This window comes from Schistocerca cancellata, chromosome 4 (assembly GCF_023864275.1).
Source record: "Schistocerca cancellata isolate TAMUIC-IGC-003103 chromosome 4, iqSchCanc2.1, whole genome shotgun sequence".
In the NCBI taxonomy this organism is placed as follows: Eukaryota; Metazoa; Arthropoda; class Insecta; order Orthoptera; family Acrididae; genus Schistocerca; species Schistocerca cancellata.
In genome coordinates, this window is record NC_064629.1 from 170,995,630 (window position 1) to 171,013,674 (window position 18,045).

Below are 18,045 nucleotides of genomic sequence, written 5' to 3' on the forward strand. Positions count from 1 at the left end.
AGGGTCGAATCCTGCCTCGGACATGGGTGTGTGTGATGTCCTTAGGTTAGTTAGGTTTAAGTAGTTCTAAGTTCTAGGGGACTTATGACCTAAGATGTTGAGTCCCATAGTGCTCAGAGCCATTTGAACCATTTTTTGAACCAGGTGCAACTCTTCCGCAAATTGCTGCAGATTTCAATGTTGGGCCATCAATAAGTGTCACTGTGGTGTCACCGCCAGACACCACACTTGCTAGGTGGTAGCCTTTAAATCGGCCGCGGTCCGTTAGTATACGTCGGACCCGCGTGTCGCCACTATCAGTGATTGCAGACCGAGCGCCGCCACACGGCAGGTCTAGAGAGACTTCCTAGCACTCGCCCCAGTTGTACAGCCGACTTTGCTAGCGATGGTTCACTGTCTACTTACGTTCTCATTTGCCGAGACGATAGTTTAGCATAGCCTTCAGCTACGTCATTTGCTACGACCTAGCAAGGCGCCATTATCAGTTACTATTGATATTGTGAATCATGTACCGTCAAGACCGACGTTCATCATTAATGGATTAAAGTTAAGTATTCCACCAGCTACGTCCGTTTTTCTAAATTCTAATATCCTTGTCATGTTCCAGACCTCACGGCAGCCTGCGTGAGCTAAAACGCGTGCATTTCGGCCTCCTTTAGTAAAACTGTTGTGGTTGGCAAGAGAGCCAAAACCGTCACCGTGCGAACCATTCAATGAAACATCATCGATATGGGCTTTCGGAGCCGAAGGCCCACTCACGTAACCTCGATGACTAGTCGACACAAATCTTTACGTCCCGCCTGGGTCTGTCAACATCGACAATGGACCGTTGATGGCGGGAAACACGTTCACTTGTTGGACGAGTTCCGTTACAGATTGTATCGAGCGGATGAACGTGTATGGGTATGGACGCAACCTCATGAATCCATGAAACCTGCATATCAGCAGGGGGCTGTTCAAGCTGGTGGAGGCTCTGTAATAGTGTGGGACGTGTGCAGTTGGAGTGATATGTGACTGCTGATACGACTCTGACAATTGACACGTACGTAAACATCGTGTCTAATCGCCTGCATCCATTCATTTCCATCGTGCATTCCGATGGACTTGGGCAATTCTAACAGAGCAACGCGACACCCCACGTGTCCAGAATAGCTGCAAAGTGACTCCAGGAACACTCTTCTGAGGAACACTTCAGCTGGCTACCAAACTCCCCAGACACGAACATTATTGAGCACATCTGGGATGCCTGGCAACGTGCTCTTCAGAAGAGGTCTCCACCCTCTCATACTCTTACGGATTCATGGACAGCCATACAGAACTCATGGTGTCAATTCCCTCCAGCACTACTTCAGACATTAGTAGAGTCCATGCCACGTCGTCTTGCGGCACTTCTGCGTACTCGCGGGGGCCCTACACAATATTAGGCAGATGTACCAGTTTCTTTGGCTCTTCCGTGTAGATAATAATAATAATAGTTATAATTTAGTGTGACAGGTCTTTCTGTTGAAAGTCACGTTGGCAACTTGGGTGTTCCTAGCCCACTCCGGTTATCCAAACAGGGAAAGGGAACCTAACGTGTAACGTGGTATCCGAACCATGTATTGCTTTTGGCCACTCCTCACATCGTTGAGAGGTTAAGGTTAGATTAAACGAAGATCTTAGAACAAATGTCCCGATCGACATTCGATACCACAACCCTTCCGTTTCCATACACGCACATTACCGCTAGACCACCAGGTCCGACGTGCATATAGACAGTTCTTCTATAGGGTCTGATGAGGGACATATGTGATCATATCTTTTGATTTCATTGACTTAAAAGCTTAAATTTTTCACAACGCCAATGAACCGTAGACCTGAATATGTGACATAAATGTCAACGTAATGTATCTACTCGTTCCTGCGAAAAACTCCACCATTGCCGATCCCAAGTCCGGGGCCTCATGTCGCAAGTGATGAGGAAGGAGGAGGGGGAGTAGTAACACCTCGTTAAAAAACCTAGATCCATCTGGCTCCGGATGGTAGCACCCTGTAAGGGCCCCTGCCTAGGGTTACTAGGTGAAACCTGGTCAACGCTCTCAAAGGCGGAAGAGGAAGTTCAGATTCCAAACGGCGGAGAGAGCGGAAGAACTACCTCCTGGACTCACAATCTTGGTTGTATTTTTTGTTGCCTTTGGACTAGACCCAAAATAACTTTCATCAATCATGGTAGTGTGTGACGTTAACTATTTTACCCCAGGTGGACGAACCACCGTACGCCAGTACGTCAGCAGACATTCGGATTCTGGGGAGTCTGCAACATTGCAGAAAGACAAGTCGGAATGTCTTGAAATCTCTTCCAAATATCAACATAGGCAATCAACGTACCTAGCAACTTTCAATGCAAACTCTTTGTTGCAAACCGGAAAACTAAAACATCTAACAGATACGCTAAAGAACCACAACATACTCATAACAGCCATTCAAGAAACACGATACATGGATACAGATACCTTCGATTCCGAAGGTTTTAGTATATGCAAAGGGAAAGTGGGAAGGAGGGTAATGAAAAATGTACCACATCCTGGAACAGCCTTTATAATCAACAAACAAATCTTGAACTCAATAGTTGATTTTGATTCCCAGTCAGGAAGAATCTCAAGTCTTACATTCACAAGCACAAACAAAATCTACAAATTATCAATGCACATGCCCCTGTAAATGAGGATAACAGGAAAAATAAAGAAAAAGCGGAGGCCTTTTGGAATCATCTAGACGACATTATTCACAAAATTCCAGATAAAAACATCATCATTCTTCTTGGAGACTTTAACGCACGGATTGGTAAAGAAAAAAGATATAAGAAAATAACTGGAGACTATCCTGCACACAAGAGAACAAACAGAAATGGTGTGAGGCTAATAGAACTTTGCCAAGCATAAAATTAAATTCTTAAATCCACAGCTTTCAAGAAACTACCACGAAGACAAAAGACGTAGATATCCCCCAATCCTAACCTTGGGGAATTTCAACTTGATCATGTGGCTATCAAGAAGATTTCTCGCAGAGAAATCACGAATGTTAGGGTACTCAGGGGTGCAAACTTGGATTCAGACCACTACCTTTCTAAAATTAAGTTCAAAGTCATCCCAAACAGGAAACGTAGCATGAAACAAATTAAGGGTCGGAAGTTCATCAAGGAAAAGATATTAAATTCAGATGAATTCACAAAAGCAACAGGAACCATTCAGACACAAACCTGGGAGGATTTCAAAGAAAACCACATTACTACAGCCGAACGGATAGCACTTGACATAAAAAGTAAAAAACATGCCTGGTGGTCGCTGGAATGTGATGCCCTCATTGATACAAGAAAATAGGCGTGGCAAAACTGGCAATCACAGAAAACAGAAGAAAGTACATTGAATTTCATTACAATTAGAAAACTTGTAAATAAAACTATAAAAAGGATTAAGAAGACACATGAAAACAAAACTCTCCTCGAAATTGATGAAGAATTTGCTAAAAACAACACAAGAAACTCTTACAGAGCTTTCAAACAAAGATTATCAAGTTACAAAGTACCCACCCTCCAATTTCGAGATGTAAAAGGGACCATCGCTCAAAATAACACGGAAAATTGCAAAATACTAGCAGGCTACATTGAGAAACTCTTGAATTGTGAACTCATCCTTGAAAAATTTGAATCCATCCCAGATAACAGTGAGAAGACAGATTCAAAACCACCGACGACTGAAGAACTACAGAAGGTCACTTCAGAACTTAAAAACAACAAGGCGTCCGGAGAAAACCAAATAGTGACCGGACTGTGGAAAAAGGCTGACAAAAATGCAGTTACATCCCTTCAGTGTGTTTTCGATAAAATCTGGAAATTAGAAGAGATCCCCACAGAATGGAGAACAGCTCTCATCCACCCTACCCACAAGAAAGGTTTGAAGACAGACCCCAACAATTACCGAGGAATATCGCTGCTGGATATAACATACAAGATTCTTTCTAAAGTCCTTGTGAACAGGGCAGAGCCGCAATTGGACCCACAAATCGGGGATTACCAGGGAGGTTTTAGAAAGGGTAGATCATGTTCGGAACAAATATTAAACCTCAAAAACAACATGGCATACCAAAACTCAAGGGCAAAGACATAAGTAACCTCCTTCATTGATTTCAAAAAGCACATGATTCGATTGATAGAGAATCTCTATTATCAGTCCTGGAAGAAATGGGTTTGGATAAGAAAACAAATAATATATTAAAGCGACCCTTACAAAAACATGTTCGAAAATTAAATTTATGGGTGAATTGTCGGAAACCTTTGAAATAAAAACGGGAGTGCAACAGGGGAATGGGCTCTCACCGTTGCTGTTCAGTTGTGCACTTGAGAAAGTAGTCAGAGAATAGAACACAAATATTAAGAGTGGTATAAGACTGGGTTGCAAAAAGAACAACCGTAAAGTAAATTGCATTGCTTTTGCAGATGATATGGACCTGGTTGCTGAAACAATGGAATAAGCAGGGGAGCAAATTCCTGAACTAAAGAAACAAGCAGCTAAAGTAGGTTTCACATCTCCTTTGAAAAAACAAAGATATTGGCAAACATCAAGCATTCATGTAAATACCTCAAAGTTGAATAACAAAAGATTGAAATAGTAAAAGAATTCAAATATGTCGGAGAATGGATTAGTTGGAATGCTGGGGAAAGCAAAGCAATGGAATCCAGAAAAAAATAAACTTTAATTGGCCTTCCAACTAACAAAAAATCCCTTTCATGGGGTACCAAAATTACACATTACAAGACAGTGATTAAGCCAGAAGCACTGTATGCAGCAGAAGCACTAAACATGAATTTCAAAAGCCAAATGGAGAAACTTGAGCTAAAGGAAAGGAAAATTTTAAGAAAAATCATAGAAACAAAATTTCAACGCAATAAGATTATACACATCAAAAATGAAACATTCTATCAGAAAATTGAAAAACTTTCAAATACTATGCGAAAAAGGAGGATAAATTTTTATGGTCATCTTCTCATAATGAATTCCAAAAGGTTAACTAAACAAATCTCTCACTTTTTCCGTAATCGCAAAACGAAACCCAACTGGTTTAAAGAAACTGAGAAAGATATAGTAGAATTAAAGATTCCAGAAAATTCACTTATTGATCGAACATCTGAAGTAATTACTAAACATGAAAACATAAGGTTCCAAGACAAATCTACACAAAAGTCCAAACCCTGCATCTCGAAAGAATAGAGGAAAAGAAGATCAGAAAGAATGAAGAAATACTGGGCTCTAAGAAGAGAACAACGCGCAAGGAATTGATGGATCCAGCGTACCCCAAAGAGGGTGAAACGAAAAAAGAAGAAATTAAAAATTAACAATTTCCGCATTTTTTTCCCTTTACTTGTATTGCGAAACCTTGCTTCCTGTCAAATCTCATGATTGTAGATCAACTGGAGTATACTATAGATTTTATTGAGTGAGTTAGGGAGTATCGAAATATGTGACATTAATGGCCTATCTTTTTTGCATTGACTTAGAATTTTAAATTTTTTACGAAGTCAAGGTGTCAGCGATCTTAGTGTATGATATAAATTTCAAGGTGATACCTCCATTCGTCCCTGAGAAACAGGGATCTTAACAGTCGTACGGACAGACACACGAACAATGGAGTAATCCTGTAAGGGTTCCGTTTTTACTAATCGAAGTATGAACCGTTGGAATCCAGCACTGCGATCCATATTACCCTCCTGAACCCACCGATTCCATATTCTGCTAACAGTCGTTGGATCTCGACCAACGCGAGCAACAATGTCGCGATATGATAAACCGCAATCGCGATAGGCTACAATCCGACCTTTATCAAAGTTTGAAACGTGATGGTACGCATTTCTCCTCCCTACACGAGGCATCACAACAACGTTTCACCAGAAAACGCTTGTAAACTGCTGTTTGTGTATGAGAAATCGTTTGGAAACTTTCCTCATGTCAGCACATTGCAGGTGTCGCCACCGGCGTCAGCCTTGTGTGAATTCTCTAAACAGCTAATCATTTGCATATCACAGTATCTTCTTCCTGTCGGTTAAATTTCTCGTCTGTAGCACGTCATGTTCGTGGTGCAGCAATTTTAATGGCCGGTATTGTATGTAAGTGTATTCGCATATCCAATACGCTATTTTGACATTGGGGTAAGGGGACTGATCGGACAAACTATAAAAATACACTTGCCTGCACCAAAATAGCGTGCTGGTTAAATATGAACTACGCACGACTTCCCAAAGCACTTTTTTGACCTGTGGAGAAGGGAGCTACTAGGACATTATGAAAAAAAGTCTGCCAGCACCAAAACAGTGTGCTGGTGAAATTTGAACTATGCGTTACCTTACATGGAAGCCTATCACATCAGGCTGTGTACTGCACTGCTAGTAAAAGTACACAGCGTTGGAAGGAGGTGCACCTTGTTGACACAGGAACAACGAAACCTGTGCTGTCTGATACGTAGGATTATGTAAATCATCAAAAAAGATATTCCATATAGTGAGGTGCAGCCGAAGACACGTTAGTGAGGTGTTACACTGGCGCAATGTTTTAGTGTATTAGTGAGGTAGCTAATGGTTTGACAGAAAGGTGGGCGACGGCAGCCTGATATTAAAAACACACATTTCTGAGTTCCCACAATATTTTTTTCCCCTGACAATAACTAATAAACGGAGTAGAAGTTTGTATTTCTTATTAAGAAATTTTTGGAACTGAAATAGATATGCAGTATGAGTTCTTTACAGCATCAAAACTTTTCCAAAGGTCTTCAACAAAAGTGATCATTTGCACTCTTGGAATCAGCGAGTATGTGTGATGGTGATGGTACGCATTTCTCCTCCTCACACGAGGCATCACAACAACGTTTCACCAGGCAACGCCGGTCAACTGCTGTTTGTGTATGAGAAATCGGTTGGAAACTTTCCTCATGTCAGCACGTTGTAGATGTCGCCACCGGCGCCAACGTTGTGTGAATGCTCTGAAAAGCTAATCATTTGCATATCACAGCATCTTCTTTCTAATTTCGAGTCTGTAGCACGTCATCTTCTTGGTTCAGCAATTTTAATGGCCAGTAGTATATACCTGCGGAGTGACAACCGAAAAGAATTTCGTGTATTAGTTCAATCATGCACACTGAAACAAGGAAAGAATGAGACAGAATAAGTAGGACGTTTGAAGGAAGAAACTAAGATTGGGATTTGTCCCGTTGACGCTGAGGTCTCTAGAGACGGAGCACAAATTCGGATTGGGGAAACGATGGGGATATAAATCGAACTTGTCCTTTTCAAGGGAACCAACCCTCGATTTAATTTACATGATATATGTTTTCCCTGAATTCTTTACATCTGTAGGGCTGGGCTGGAATTTTAACCGCCGGTGTCCCGAATCCGCATTTACAAAGTTTGAGACATTTTCTAACGTTTCGTAAGACATATGAAAGTCCTGTGGCGCTTTTTTCGCAATAAATAACGTAGAAAGGCAAGTACACGCCGTGGGGAGCCTCTCGAATCCCGGTTCAAGTGTTCGGTCTTGGCCGAAGTCGGGAACTGTTTTCAAGCGTTTTGACCGAAAGCTCGCCTTGACTACAGAAAATATTCAATGGAACTCCATACCTGAATGATTTCTTCCTTGACAGCTCTCAATGAACTTTTTGTAACTTTGCTACTAGTCGTTACTAAGGGTGCAGATAATCATTTAGCTAGCGAGCTGGTTATTTCACTGGCAGGAAGTCATAAGACACTTACAATTAAGTCTTTCGGATAATTCTTTCTTTTGATTAATTTTAGTTGTTCACCTCTCGATTAAACTAACTCATAAAGTTAGTATTTTCCTCATTACTTGCTGTGCAGGCTACGTAGACGCTCATTCACTCTGCCTGCAGAAAACAAAATTCAAACTGTCGTGATTACTTTTAATGGATTGTATCAATAAGAAAAACCTTGGCATCGGTGGTCTTAGATGGCTGCTGGGACAAACCGAAGGCTGCTTATTTACACTGATGATAGGTGTCAATGAGATGTTTCTCAGGTGTAACGTTTGCCCTTTCGTAAGCAATCAATAATCATACTCCCAGGGAGCAGAAATTCACACAGTCACCCAAAATTAGAGCTCCGTCTTTAATAGTTTTAACAATAAATGTTGCTTTGAGGCGCTCTCTATATGCATGTTATTTCTAAAGGCGAAACACATAAAGATGGACTCTTGTGCACATTACCCTTGCGTCTTGTGGAAAAGTAGACTGGAAATCAGCTTAGCAGTAAATTTTTATTACACGTATTTGGTATCAGAATTTGGTACTGTGCATGACGTGATGTGATGTTGCATCACGGAGAGATTTACTATTGAAATTTCGGGACGGTACTCTTCAGGAAGAGTCAGACAACATATTACTCCCTCCCCCCCCCCTCCCCTCAAATACATCTCGCATGTTGACCACGAGGAGAAAATCCGAGAAATTAGAGCCAATCAATCTTCCCACGCACTATTCGAGAGTGGAACAGGGTTGGAGGGATCAGATAGTGGTACCGAAAGTACCCTCCGCCACACACACTTAGGTGGCTTGCGGAGTATGATGTAGATGTGTGGTCATTCGCACTGCAGTTGACTAGTTGGAACGCGTCTGGTCGTACAACCACTCGAAAAGTGACTTTCCACCGAACAGAGTGCTATAGAAATAGTCACATAGCTTATGATGCACAGCATGGGATTGACAAGTATCGAAGTTTTGTTCGTGGATTAGAGAACTCTATAATCTGGTGAACTTATCGATTTCATGTTTTTATCATATCTACAATATTATGTTAACTACTTTTCTTTTATCTTCTTACAAAAATAATCAATGGTAGAAAGAAAACAAAGCAAGATTTTGTGATCGTTGTTGAAACACAGTAGATCTGGATATGATAAATTAATTTTTCATAAACTTAAATTCCCTTTTCCATCGTATTCACCTTCACTGCTTAAACCAGATTCAATGTGAACAGTTTATTTATGAGTAGGGACTACGGAAAGTAATTTACCCATGTCGTCCCACGCTAAGACCATTGTGCAACAAGAGTGGTGTATTGTCAGAGCAGAGCACATGTTCCGGATTTCTTGCAGAGAGAGATCTGTTGCGCTACGGATAACTACTGCTTCACGATATCGGAATGGAATAGCGCGTCAACTGGAAACTAACGTCAAAGTTGAAGTGCGATTCTTCTGTTAAAAAACGTCGAAATTCCACACACACAGATGTGCCGTGAAATTTTGGCAGGATATGGACAAAATGCAATGTCGCATCCAGCAGTAGTGAATTAGTGTCAATAATTTCACCAAGACCCTACAGATGTGTGAAGTCCAGATTTCGATCTTTTCGATGTAATCGAGGAGGAAAATTCTGGGGGAAAGAGATTTCACAAAGATGATGGAGGTCACACGGCGGTTCTAGAATGGATTCATGACTAAGGAGAGGATTTCGATTGTCGAGTAACTGAACTATTGGTAAAACTTTCCGGCCGTGTTTTACGGAGACTTGGTGATTACCCTAAAAAACATTATTATGTATCTGTGTCACTCTGAAGGGTAGTGCTGCATTCAGTAAAAGTTAAACTGGCCTGCCATGATAATGTGTAACCTACTTTTGGAAGTCCCCTCGTATTCTGTTTGTGGACTTTACAGAATTTGAAGCTTAGGAAGTAGACCGTCGGAATTATTGCCTGTGACGTTGAGCAAGTGGCTGTCGGGACTAGGACAACAAAAAGTACCGTGAGTTAGTCTTCCGCTATTTGGAAGTCAGTGGCACCCGGCTCCCCAGGTATCTTCCCCGCCTATCGCGGTGAACACACAGTAGTCCTTCCTTAACACGCAGGTCACGGCATACGATTTTAGTTTCCTGGTTCCATGTTAGGAAAGACTCCCAAGTGCTGCTAAACAGGTGACGCACACATTTGAGCCCATCACTGACACAAATTGATAGAAAGAAAAACTTCTAATTGATATTCGTAAATACGAGGGCTATTCGGAAAGTAATATCCGATCGGGCGCGAAATGTAAACCACAGTGAAAATCCGATGAAGCTTTGCACATACAGGCTGGTCCACTGATAGTGACCGGGCCAATAACTCACGAAATACGCATCAAACGAAAAAACTACAAAGAACGAAACTCGTCTAGCTTGAGGGGGAAACCAGATGGCGCTATGGTTCGCGCGCTAGATAGCGCTGCCATAGATCAAACGGATATCAACTGCGTTTTTTTTTTAAATAGGAATCCCCATTTTTATATATATTCGTGTAGTACGTATAGAAATATGAACGGTTCAGTTGGATCACATTTTTCGCTTTGTGATAGATGGCGCTGTAAGAGTCACAAACGTATAAGTATGCCAGTGCGGACGGTATTTGATTCGTGATACATTACCCGTGGTAAAATGGACCGTTTACCAATGTCGGAAAAGGTCGATATCGTGTTGATGTATGGCTATTGTGATCAAAACGCCCAACGGGCGTGTGCTATGTATGCTGCTCGGTATCCTAGACAACATCATGCTAGTGTCCGGATCGTTCGCCGGAGAGTTAAGTTATTTAAGGAAACAGAAAGTGATCAGCCACATGTGAAACATGAAACACGACCTGCAACAAATGATGATGCCGAAGTAGGTGTTTTAGCTGCTGTCGCGGCTAATAAGCACATCAGAAGCAGACAAACTGCGCGAGAATCGGGAATCTCAAAAACGTCGATGTCGAGAAAGCTACATCAACATCTATTGCACCCGTACCATATTTCTATGTACCAGGAATTACATGGCGACGACTTTTAACGTTGTGTGCAGTTCTGCCACTGGGCACAAGAGAAATTACGGGACGATGACAGATTTTTTGCACGCGTTCTATTTAGCAACGAAGCGTCATTCACCAACAGCGGTAACGTAAACCAGAATAATATGCACTATTGGGCAACGGAAAATCCACGATGGATGCGACAAGTGGAACATCAGCGACCTTGGCGGGTCAATGTATGGTGCGGCATTATGGGAGGAAGGATAATTGGCCCCCATTTTATCGATGGCAATCTAACTGGGGCAATGTATGCTGATTTCCTACGTCATGTTCTACCGATGTTACTACAAGATGTTTCACTGCATGACAGAATGGCGATGTACTTCCAACATGATGGATGGCCAGCACATAGCTCGCGTGCGGTTGAAGCGGTATTGAATAACGTATTTCATGACAGGTGGATTGGTCGTCGAAGCACCGTACCATGGCCCGCACGTTCACCGGATCTGACGTCCCCCGGATTTCTTTCTGTGGGGAAAGTTGAAGGATATTTGCTATCGTGATCCACCGACAACGCTTGACAACATGCGTCAGCGCATTGTCAATGTTTGTGCGAACATTACGGAAGTCGAACTACACGCTGTTGAGAGGAATGTCGTTACACGTATTGCCAAATGCACTGAGGTTGACGGACATCATTTTGAGCATTTATTGCACTAATGTGGTATTTACAGGTAATCACGCTTTAACAGCATACGTTCTCAGATATGATAAGTTCACAAAGGTACATGTGTCACATTGGAACAACCGCAATAAAATGTTCAAACGTAGGCTACGTTCTGTATTTTAGTTTAAAAAACCTACCTGTTACCAACTGTTCGTCTAAAATTGTGAGCCATCTATCACAAGGTGAAAAGAGTGGTCGTACTAAAACATCCACATTTCTTTACGTACTACACGAGTACTTAACAGAAAATGCGGGTTCCTATTTTAAAAAACGCAGTTGACATCCGTTTGACCTATGGCAGCGCCATCTAGCGGGCCAACCATAGCGCCATCTGGTTTCCCCCTTCAAGCTAGACATGTTTCCTCCTTTGTAGTTTTTTCGTTTGACGCTTATTTCGTGAGATATTTGGCACGGTCACGAGCAGTGGACCACCCTGTGTATGTTGGGCAGTATCTCTTGTATACCCATCTATAACGTCAAGTCTCTCGTTTCAGTTCTGAGGGCACAGTGAGCACGTAAATATGCCTAGGACTATTATGTCTCTCACCTGGTATAAGGCCCGTGTGAGAGATTTCGCCTCACGTTAAGCAGCCTACATAACATAACTGTCATGCGTTTCGTTCTTCATGACAAGTCTCGGCCGCATTCTGCAGGGGAAACGAAGATGCTCCTGTTGTGTTTTCGACGGGAAGTGTTTGATTTACCCACAACACAGCCCCTAATTGGCTCCTCCCGAGTTTCATTACTTCTCATATGAACAGCTGGCTATTAAGACAACATTCTGGCACAGACAACGAGTTGAGCCCCAGGGTAGATAAGTGGTGGGAATCGCAGGCGATTGGCTTGTATGACGAGGGTAATGTACACTCCTGGAAATGGAAAAAAGAACACATTGACACCGGTGTGTCAGACCCACCATACTTGCTCCGGACACTGCGAGAGGGCTGTACAAGCAATGATCACACGCACGGCACAGAGAACACACCAGGAACCGCTGTGTTGGCCGTCGAATGGCGCTAGCTGCGCAGCATTTGTGCACCGCCGCCGTCAGTGTCAGCCAGTTTGCCGTGGCATACGGAGCTCCATCGCAGTCTTTAACACTGGTAGCATGCCGCGACAGCGTGGACGTGAACCGTATGTGCAGTTGACGGACTTTGAGCGAGGGCGTATAGTGGGCATGCGGGAGGCCGGGTGGACGTACCGCCGAATTGCTCAACACGTGGGGCGTGAGGTCTCCACAGTACATCGATGTTGTCGCCAGTGGTCGGCGGAAGGTGCACGTGCCCGTCGACCTGGGACCGGACCGCAGCGACGCACGGATGCACGCCAAGACCGTAGGATCCTACGCAGTGCCGTAGGGGACCGCACCGCCACTTCCCAGCAAATTAGGGACACTGTTGCTCCTGGGGTATCGGCGAGGACCATTCGCAACCGTCTCCATGAAGCTGGGCTACGGTCCCGCACACCGTTAGGCCGTCTTCCGCTCACGCCCCAACATCGTGCAGCCCGCCTCCAGTGGTGTCGCGACAGGCGTGAATGGACGGACGAATGGAGACGTGTCGTCTTCAGCGATGAGAGTCGCTTCTGCCTTGGTGCCAATGATGGTCGTATGCGTGTTTGGCGCCGTGCAGGTGAGCGCCACAATCAGGACTGCATACGACCGAGGCACACAGGGCCAACACCCGGCATCATGGTGTGGGGAGCGATCTCCTACACTGGCCGTACACCACTGGTGATCGTCGAGGGGACACTGAATAGTGCACGGTACATCCAAACCGTCATCGAACCCATCGTTCTACCATTCCTATACCGGCAAGGGAACTTGCTGTTCCAACAGGACAATGCACGTCCGCGTGTATCCCGTGCCACCCAACGTGCTCTAGAACGTGTAAGTCAACTACCCTGGCCAGCAAGATCTCCGGATCTGTCCCCCATTGAGCATGTTTGGGACTGGGTGAAGCGTCGTCTCACGCGGTCTGCACGTCCAGCACGAACGCTGGTCCAACTGAGGCGCCAGGTGGAAATGGCATGGCAAGCCGTTCCACAGGACTACATCCAGCATCTCTACGATCGTCTCCATGGGAGAATAGCAGCCTGCATTGCTGCGAAAGGTGGATATACACTGTACTAGTGCCGACATTGTGCATGCTCTGTTGCCTGTGTCTATGTGCCTGTGGTTCTGTCAGTGTGATCATGTGATGTATCTGACCCCAGGAATGTGTCAATAAAGTTTCCCCTTCCTGGGACAATGAATTCACGGTGTTCTTATTTCAATTTCTAGGAGTGTAAGATTGGTTCAACGCTACGACAAACGTCTAAGTCGGAGAGGCGACTATGTAGAGAAGTAGCTGGAAGGTGTAGCCAACTGTTGAAAATAAATCATTTTTAATTTTCGTAACAGTTTCCATTTCGCGATCGATCGGACCTTACTTTCCGAATAGCCCTCTTATGTAGTAGAAATACTTTAAAAGCGGTAGTGTGGACTACGTAATTTACGAAAGGGAATGGAAGAAGGACGTGAAACTTTAATTTCGCATCTAGAACTAATGTTTTTTCGTCACTTTCACTTTTAAAATCTGTATCTGTGATTGCAACTATATGCTGCCGTCTAATAAAATTGCTACATTATACGAGCAACAAACCTCAAACTGGGATGAAGTGTGCTACATGCTTGGATTTGCAAAGCATTAGCAGTTTAGTGCAACAACATAGAACAACAAGGAGTAATGTAGTCTACATTCTGTATATAAGAAAATATTATGCGACATGCAGCGGATGTCTTATTGAAGTATTCGAATTTGAATTATGTTTGTCTGTGAGAAGATTGTGTTAAGCTGCTAAGCCTTCGAGAGTACAGGTAAGCTGTATTTTTTCGCACAGTCGCACAGATTTGCAGCCACACCATGTTCCTTCAGTGAGAAACAACCTTGTTTACAGCAGGAACAAGTATCTGTGACGACGTGTGAAGCACTGCGGGCAGATAGCTTGGCGACCACAGTTGAGGCTTACCTTGACGCAGCAGAGAGAGGCGTGCTGTCAGCTTTGTTCCAGACACAACATTGGACGCGGAAGTAGCACCATGTCGTCTTTTTAGACGAGTCCCAGTCGTAACTTCTAGACTGAGCCACACAAACTGATTTCATCAAAGTGTATGGGCCTGAAGATGGCGTTGACGCAACGTCGAAACTAATAGCGAAGTAAATATAAAATTTTAAGTACAGCTGGAGGAATTTCATTTTTAATAAAAATCGTACCAGCTGTGTCCCACCTTCATCCAGTTTAAATACTGATGTACGAAGATCAAAAATATATGGTTCAGTTAAAAATGCTGCCATCAAAAGGAAGCGTTCTAAACCCGTCAAGAAGAAGTTTTCTACGAACTTTTATATTCCTAGTGCGGATGGAAATTATGTGAAGGTATGAAGAGAAACTTATCTAAAGACACTGCAGATTTCTGGCAGTAGGGTGCATCGAGCCATAGCCAAAGCAAAGACGAACTCTTTATGTGACCAGTGCGGAAAACACAGACCTCATAGGAAAAGTGATGGCTCAATGATTATTCACATCCGTAATCATATTAATAGTTTTCTCACTACATCGAGTCACTACTGCAGAAGAGATTCGTCAAAAAAGAACTTGGACAGTAGACTTAATCTTAGTTTGATGTACAGGTTATTGATTGACAAGCTGAAAGAAAAAGATCCCAATGTTAAACCTCCCAGCCAACCACTGTATAAAAAAGTATTTAGACGAGACTTCAATCTCAGTTTCAAACCTCCTCTAAAGGGTACATATCAAACATGGGACAAGCTAAATACACTAATTACAGCAGACGAGACACTTAGGCCTGGTGGGGTAGACACTGAGAAGCTACAAAGATTAAGAAAGGAGCAGGAATTGCACCACGGGAAGGCTGAAGCTGTTAGAGATTGTCTGAAAATGGATATGGAGAACTCCAAGACAGAAGATAATCTTACAATTTTTGCATTTGATTTGCAGAAAACGTTACTGCTGCCAAAATTGTCAACAGGTGTTGCATACCATAAACATAAACTCTCGTGATTTAATCTTGGAATTCATGACTTTAAAAGTGGAAAGGCAGCAATACATTGCTGGAATGAATGTATTGCTTCAAGAGGAGATCAAGAGGTAGGCTCTTGTGTGTTGAAGTATATCATATTGGTCCAAGGATTTCAGTACGGACGGATTCATCTGAGGGGGGCGGGTAAAATAGGATTTTAACATTACGACAGTGTGAATGTATTTGGTTCAGAGTGACAAAAATAAAATTGAGGAAATTACCTACAAATTTGTTGAAACTGGTCACTCATATCCTCCGAATGACAGTGATTTTGGTATAAAGAGAGGAAACTATGATGTTATACAGAAATATTTGCACCAAAACAGCTTTAGTGTATTATTGAGAATGCCAGAGTGAAAAAAGATAAATTCGAAGTTGTAAAAATGGATTTTAGTGACTTGAACAGTTATATGGTACTGGAAAAAGCAATGACTAACAGAAAAGTAAATCTTTCTGGAGAAAAGATTGAGTGGCTTAAGATTTATGAAATGAGATTTTCAAAAGAGGCCGGCCGGAGTGGCCGAGCGGTTCTAGGCGCTTCAGTCTAGAACAGCGTGACCGCTACATTCGCAGGTTTCGAACCCTGCCTCGGGCATGGATGTGTGTGATGTCTGTAGGTTAGTTAGGTTTATGTAGTTCTAAGTTCTAGGGGGACTGATTACCACAGCTGTTAAGTGCTATAGTGCTCAGAGCCATTTGAACCTTTTTTTTTTTTTTTCAAAAGAGATGCTGGGGATAATAAAGTACAAATTCAGCCACAATGACGTGGAAGAATATTCTTCAGTGAATTTCAATAAACGAATAAACGCTCAGCACTGTTCTCTCAGTCAAATTGCACTGCCTACTCTGTATCCATCAGGGCATACAGTACGCCCAGAGAAACTGAAAGATATTCAGAGCCTTCTGATGTATGTGCCCCCACTACACCATGATTTCTATAAGGGTCTCAAAATGGCTGAGGTAACAGAAATGTGCAGTAGCAGTAATACAGAAAATGAATAATAATACAGTACCCATATGGTTAATAGGGAAGCATAAACGTCGCCTTAAATGTGTTACAATGTTCTCTCCTAACTCCAAAAATTGTTTAATAATGCTGTAGTACATAAATACTGAAATTATTTCTCTTTGTTTCAGTTGCCAAATAGATCTATGTATGAATATAATTCAAAACAAAAAAAACTTCATATTTTGTATCTGAAGTGGATTAATGTGGTGTCAAAACAAAATAACTTGACGTACATGGATATTTTACACTGTTTCTCTGCAGCATTAAGTTTCATACTGTAATTAAATAATGTGCTGCAAGGCTCAAAATTCTTGTAAAATATTTTCGCTCTCACTCCACTATACCACATGTATAACCATAAATATTTTTCAATAAATAAGTTGCTGCAAATTCAACCAAACCTCAGTGTCTCTATCGTCAGTGATTTCGCCAGATCGCAATGACACAGTAACCTATAATGATGTGAGGGGTGCTGACATGTTAAGTGCCAGGATCGGCGTCTGAGGATGGCATGTGCAGGACGATCTATTGTGTACTGCCAGTTCCCCAGCAGTCGTGAAATAAGTAGAGATGAATTAGCAATTAAATTCTTTATTCATTTAAACCCTTGTGCAAAGTTTGATGGTGCTGACTCAGTGACGTTCATAGACTTTCAGGTAGCAGTTGCTACCTACACAAAGTACACGGCAACGTGCTTGGTCCACAGCAGTACGAAAACATAGGGCAGCCGAGTGCTGCCTCGCCGATGTGACGCCAGCTCATTTTGGCATAGAGACGAACTGGGACAACGAGAGACACAGACCCTGTGGCAGGCGTCACAGCACGTGCTACTACGGGTCTTCAAGAGTTGCACCAATCATCGCTGGAGGAAAGCGAGTTGCTATTTCACGCCAATTCAATACTTCGTAGGTGTGCGTTTAAGTAGAGTCAGGCTCTCAATAACACATGAAAAAGTTGGGAAATTTACTGCCCATCTTTTCAGTCACATACTGATATCCCACGTGGCCCCAGACGTAGCCAAATATTCACGATGTATTTCGGCCAAGAGAACTAGTGAGACGTCGCAAGTTCGATGCAGGACCCCTCATTCTCATGTCCCGGCAGATGCAAGACAGAAGTCATGTGCTTGGCAGGTGGCCGGCAGATGTGCTAGACAGCCGGTTGTTCCAAGCGCTCGGTCATTGGCGTACAGGAGCTGAACACAGGACCCATTAAACACGCTCATAGATTGGACGAAATCTCCCAAGAGGTGATTCCCTCTTGGTGACACCAGCTCGATTGCCAGAATCACCAGGTCTATAGCTGCTCGAGACCAGCACCTAGCAGACGATGCAGCTAGATGTACTCAAAGCTGATTGACCCACATGGGACCAACAGCTGTCTTGGAGTATGACTTGATATTGGCAGTAATCGAAAACTAGGCTGTGAGTGTTTATAGC